This window comes from Cyclopterus lumpus, chromosome 5 (genome assembly GCF_009769545.1).
Source record: "Cyclopterus lumpus isolate fCycLum1 chromosome 5, fCycLum1.pri, whole genome shotgun sequence".
In the NCBI taxonomy this organism is placed as follows: domain Eukaryota; kingdom Metazoa; phylum Chordata; class Actinopteri; order Perciformes; family Cyclopteridae; genus Cyclopterus; species Cyclopterus lumpus.
In genome coordinates, this window is record NC_046970.1 from 12,065,396 (window position 1) to 12,072,160 (window position 6,765).

The following is a 6,765-nucleotide window of genomic DNA, read 5'->3' on the forward strand; positions in this document are numbered from 1 at the left end:
TCTGTCTTAATGCTTGCGACTGCTTGAATTTGATTATACTGACTCAGAAGCCTCCAAATGTCATAGTTTGTCACTACAGCTTCCCTGTCTTTCTGTGCCACACAAAAGATGATTAGTAACCTTTTATTGCAGTAACTCATCATGCATACTCAATTCTAAAATGATGGACAGCATTGAACTAAATGAGTGTAATTAAAAATGACTGAATAATGAATTAATCTTAACTCACAGTTTTCCTTCAATAGGTAGACAATGGTTGTTCTTTTTAATAAATATTGGTGATTGTGTTATTTAATTTGAATTTGGGCAAATATAGGCATTCAAATGTAAAACAATATTGTAAATAAACCTGATCTTCTTCACTCCACTGACCTCTAAGATGTGCAGGCGCATCTGCACACACACACACACACACACACACACACACCACACACACACACACGCACACACACACACACACACACACACACACACATGCATACTCACACACATGCACACACACACACACACACACACACACTCACACACATGCACACACTCACATAAATGCACACACTCACACACACGCACCCACACACACTCACAAACAAAGGTGCAGAGGGCCATCTGTCTTTTCTGATGGTACAGATCTGGGAAAACAATGAAAGCTTCGTGACATTTCACAGATTTTCCTCTAAATACCTCACACTTCACACACTCAGATAACTGCCATTTTCGTCACCACTGTTGTGCTCGATTAATTAAAATCTTATAAGCTCCAGAAATGACATTTGTCACCCACTTATTAATAAATCCCTCTTGCCAAGAATGAATGATTTATGAATGCTGTTATAGCCGATGTCACAGTCCACTGTTGTTGCCTTTGAGATTTTACTCATTAGTCTGAATAATAACTGTCACTAATTCAAGCTGTTCTCGAATGGCTTTTTGAATAGAAAGAGAGGGAGAGAGTGCGAGTGAGAGAGAGGCAGCAATAGAGAGGAGAGAGGCCTGAGAGATTAACTCCAGTGAGCTCACTCTGAGAGGCCCAGGAACGGCTGAATATTGTTCTAGTGGTGGGGAGATGGAGGGGTGGGGGTGAAAGGAAAAAAATCCCTATGCGGCCAGAGAAATGAACTTGATGATCTCAGGGGGGCGGGGGGAGGATCACCATTCCTTGCTCCTGACAATCAAAATTAGATTGGCCAGCACTGTGTCAACACTAGCCTCAGTTAAGGCATGACAGGGGAAGGAGGGAGGGAGGGCAACCCCCCCGTGGGTGTTTGAGAGTTTGCCATGTGAACTATGGAGACCCCACAGTGCCTTTCACTGACTGCTCAGGCCCCAAAGAAATCCACAACCCCTTTTTATTGGCCAGCACTGTAACCGATGGCATCTCTGCCCCGAGTTCTATATTTTGGCAACTCATTATTGCTGTTTTTGCTGTCATGTTGTATTAATCCCAAGCATCTGCAATGCTGTGATTACAATCGGCAAGGCTTGTGAAACAGAACAAAATATGAACTTTATTTGTGAGCAATGGAGCATTCCGTCTCCCTCTTTCATTTATTCTGTTCATTCCACCATTTTTACTCATCCTCACTTCGTCCTCATAGTGAGTGGGAACTTTTAATGTCACGGCTGAAAGGAGAATGTATTCATATAGCACAGTTCATATACCTACAGCAATTTCAAAGTGCTTAACATATTAAAAGAAAGAAAAGATAGACTCTAAAAGAAATAATCAAAAAATAATATTTACATCAATGCAAGAATTGTGAAGGACTTTTCTAATTCCTCTTATACATAAACCAAATTCGAAATGGTAAGTATTGGTCTCAATTACGCAAAATAAAAAATGCTGACATGATTGAATGTTGTGTTTTTGGAGGTTTGATCAGTGGCCTGAATTGTTTTAGTGTGTCAAGCTCTACCACATTAAAGATGGAGTACAGCTGTGTCCTTGTATAACCTTCCTGTTTTATTATTATATCATCCAACGGAATTTGATCTGACACAGCTCAAGAATAGAACTAGCAGTTTTGTGAATACTTCATATTATAGAAAAATTTGAATTGTGATGTTTCTGTTTTGTTTGTTTCATATCTTTACATTTGTTTTTTGTTTTCCCCTAATAACAAATCCAATATTACAAGATTGCACTTTGATATTTCTGTATTTTAATATGCAATCATAGTACAAAGCAGATCAAAGATTATTACCAGGACTGCAGGACAACAGCGTGGGACAAAAGTTTTTGTTTTTGGCTCTCGGGCTGATTCCTGTTGTTGCCAAAAGAGAGATGTCCGGCTGACTTTCAAGTAATCACACACTGCTGTGAGGAGCATCCAAAATAAGTGGATGGAATGTGCAGATTGCTGCATTGGCAGAGAAGAAGCTGAGTTTGATGTTTTCAGTCATCAGGATGTTGTACCTGTATAAACCAGAGAGATAATTAATTTCTCACTTTAAACATAAAAAATGTATGTTTTGCTTTTGGTGTCTGAGTTTATTTTAATTTAAACATCATGACCTTTGACCTCTGGAAGTTTTACATAAAGATCATTACAATATCTTAAAATAATGTTTTGTCTTGAACATATCTACATCTACTTTACACATGGATATAAATACAACAATTCTAGACACTTTAAAATATATTCTTCTCTGTTGAGGCAAAGAAACAGAAAGCTAAAGAAGATTGAGAGAAATCCTTGACTTACTTGCTTTTTAAAAACTTGCAAGTATTTCTGATGTGGATAGAGTAATTATTAAGTGCTGTAATTGTTCTATACTTTGGTTATAAGTTGTGCTTGCTTATATTCTCACTTTAAAACACAAAAGAAGATGTATTTCTGTTCCTTCATGCCAAATTCAATTTAGAAGATTTAATTTTAATCAAACTTTAAATAAACTTGTTTCAACATTATTTAGAAATGAATCTGTTTACCCAGCACTGTTGTCCATCTTTCTTGGCTAAGACAGGTTAAAATACTGCTAAATCTTTAATTTAGCTGCATTCATCTAAATGAAAAGGCCCCACTGCATAGAAATTGTGAAACACTAAAAGGATGTGATTAAAATTCCCTTTTCGGCCTGACTGTTTGAAAGGAAATCATCCAGGTTAGGAGTGGTCATCATGTCCACGGGTACTCTCAGATCTGTGGGCCGGGGCAGCAACGTGCCCCTGCAAGGCCAGCAGGAGTGTCAGCTTGGCCCACCGGACTGCACCTCACCACCATCTTTGGCAGTAATCGCCAGCTTCAAACCAGATGGTGCGCTGGGAGAACAAAAGAGTGACAGCTGTCATTCACAGAGACACTGAACCAACACAGTGAACTGGACCTAAACTGATTTAATGATTGCAACATTCACTACAGGTGAAATAAATTGAGAACGGATCTTCAAGAATGGAATTTCTTTAAAGTAGCCTGTTGTTAAAATTGAAACAGGCAAGATTGAATTGGAAGAGATTGAATTTGATAGCATTTTTAGCAGAAGAGACATTGCTCATTTATTTCTATACACCATGCTGAAGATGTTCTAAGTTAATGCTAATCATAAGTGCATTTAATACAACACAATAAATAATAGCATTTAGTGCTACGTCAAATAGTGATGGGACAAGAGTCTTTTCTATGAGTGCTTTTTTGTGACACAAGTCAAATAAAAAAAGCATAACAGCAAAGCAACTGATTTATAATACCAAGATAACCTGGTAAATAAATCCAGACTGACACATGAGAGAAAAAGTAGTCAAGATATCAATTAAATAAAGTAGAGCTTATGTTACACTCAAAAAAACACATTTGTTTAGAATGAGAGAAGTTATATGACTTAGTGATAGCTCAGTGATTGTATGAAAAACTTAAAACAATTTGAGATACTAATGACAGAAATAACTTTCAAGATGTAATGTTTATGTTGTATTTATTACAACAAAGTTAAATAAACATATTATTTCTTATTATTTTGAGGTGCAATAGTGTTCAATAAATTTAATTAGCTATAACAAATCAACCACATACTTAAGTCCACATTATACCTTGTTGATGATTTCAACTCATCGAGACTCAAATATTGTGTCTCCATTGTTTATTTTATTGTCATGTGAGGTTCTTTCATCCCATAAGAGTGTGTGTGATCTTCCCTGAACAGTTCCCCTCTTTAAACAGCGGCCAGTTAATGAGCCAGACAAAAAGGTGTTACTGATGACTGTGTCCAGCAATTTAAGCTATTGAGAGCTGCCCCCCAATTCACCTTCTTTCTTAACTTTATGGCTATAATTGTCATAAAGCTCCTCCCAAATCCTCCCAGCCCCCACTGGCCTTTCTTGAGGGCTTTATAAAATATTAATATATTTCAATTGAACTGTACTTTTTTTTACTTCCTTCAAATTCCTTCATGGCACATCTTAGTCATTATTCAATGAAGCAGGGTCAGAGTTCATCATGTTATTAGTCTTACAGCTTGTAAAGCTTCTAATACTTCACGTCCAACTTGTACAACTACTCCTTATGTGCCAAAACAATAAAAACATCCATCAATGTCCTCCCTTGTCTATGTAGGGCGGGTATGACGGATGATGTGTACCGCACATTGATGCACTTGAGGGGCAGGGGACTGTGTGAATGTTTGTTTATGTCAAGTGAGGATTTGTCAAAAGGTTTATGTCATTGCTGGCATCAGTCTCCTCGAGCTTGTACTGGGTGGTCTTTGTCTGTTTGCATCCGTAAAGAGCTTCGTTCTCACTCTCATTTGTCCCCTATTGATTCTCTAAATTAGGTTGATGAGAGGCCCTTCTATCAGGTGGCATATTAATTGGGTCAGGCTGGATTTTATATGACATCCAAATAATGGCAACCTGAACCCCAAGACTAAACCTTTGTCCTCTGAACGCTCTCTTTCACCAATTAGCCTTGCGGTGAATCTGCTTCCTGCCACCTCTGCTGCCTGTTACTGTTTATTCTATGAATCAGGATGCCAACTGGTGGCTTAACCAAGTGTGTGTGTGTGTGTGTGTGTGCTTTTCAAGGTGTAAGAACAACCTGGTGAGAGTTTATATTCTCCCATTAAAAATGTGTATTCGATAAACTGATTCCAGCAACTAAATCTGTTTAACTGTGCCTACAAATAAATAAAGGTTTCTGCTATTTCCCCTGTTTGAAAACAAAAGATTGTTTAAATCGGCTGTATGGTTTGTTCCCCAGTTATTTTTGTAAGTTACAGCTCACTAAAGTGACTTCCCATTTATAGCAGAAACAAGCTGTGTACACAAAACTGACATATTTTAATCTTTTAAGTTGATATAACACACATGTGAGCAAACAGTTGACTATTCACACATGCAGCAGACACGGAGAAACATGTGCATTAATTTGAAGGTGTGTTTCCGGGCCCCTAATATCTGTCTCTTCAGATGCTCCACTATGTCCACCATAGCTGCTAAATGTGTCTGTTGGCTGTTTGGTACTGAGCATGCAGTGAACGTTCATCAGAGCTTTCAGAAATAAACAACAAATTCCATAAGCTAAATAAATGATTTATTGTACAAAAGAAAAATGACAGCAAATAAACAACAAAAGGCAAAAATAACAATTGAACAGTTATTCATATGCACAACCATTAAACTACAAAGTTGGGGTGATTTTTTTTTTTTAAACTACACAAAGAATGGAGGAATGAAGTGGGAAAGTGAGAAAAACATTGAAAGCGGCGAACCTGTCCAAAACATCATAAATGTCAACATTTGGGTAGGTATTTACATAGAGATTTCTTACTCTCATATATTTATATGAAAACACTCTCACACATACCAGTATACAAACACTAAAATTCAAAATGTGACTTCTCACCAAGCCATAGATGTGGACACAGCTAATTATTTCTTTTGACCACACATTACCAGAGCCGCTACCATCAGTCACTCATAACTCAACCTGAACCTGAGAGGGGACCCTATGGTTTTCATCTACATTTTTGGGGGTGTGGGGTCTTATTGGTTAAATGTTTGCACAGATTAATCAATGACAAATTTAAAAAAGCAAGGTTTTTAGGAGGCTACAGTGAGGTAGACATACTTTGAAATGCATTGTAATTAATATTAATAAATAGACAATTGACCAGTTGAATTAATTCCAACCACTGCCCCTAAACCAGCTTTTTCCTCCCTTTGAAATGTTCTAGCATATTCCTGCGATCACAAAAGTTACAGCACACAACATGTCATCCTCTACTTTGGCTAACAATCCCTGGATACTCCTCCCATTCTTACATGGGTGCTTTCACTTAAAATACACACAAAGGCAAAAACATGTCTATGCAAGACAGTCAACACATTGTTTAAGTCAAAAGGACGTAGTCTCTCTAACATGGTAACAAATTAAAGTAGGTGGGCGGGCCATTTCCAGTTAAAGCATTCTATTTTCATTGATCCAGACACGTATTATACATATGACTTATCACCCACAGTGGGCAAGGAGGCCTTTCAGGCCGCTGGTACAGTACGTCCAGGTTCCAGATTGGATAAAAGTGTGTGAGTGTATGGACAGGCCCCCGCTTCAGACAAAAGTCAGGAAAGCGTGATGGTATCAAAAAGAAGTGATAACCTCTCTAGTTCATGGTTTATCACCAGAAGCTTGAATATTTTTTTATTCTTTTTTTTTTATCCTATACTGTACAAGCTCTCTTGTGCTTGGTAAAACACAAACAACACTTTACCTCCTCACGCCATGAACATCCCATAGTGCAAAATTTATTGTTGGTAAGGTAGAGTGCCCCAAAAAA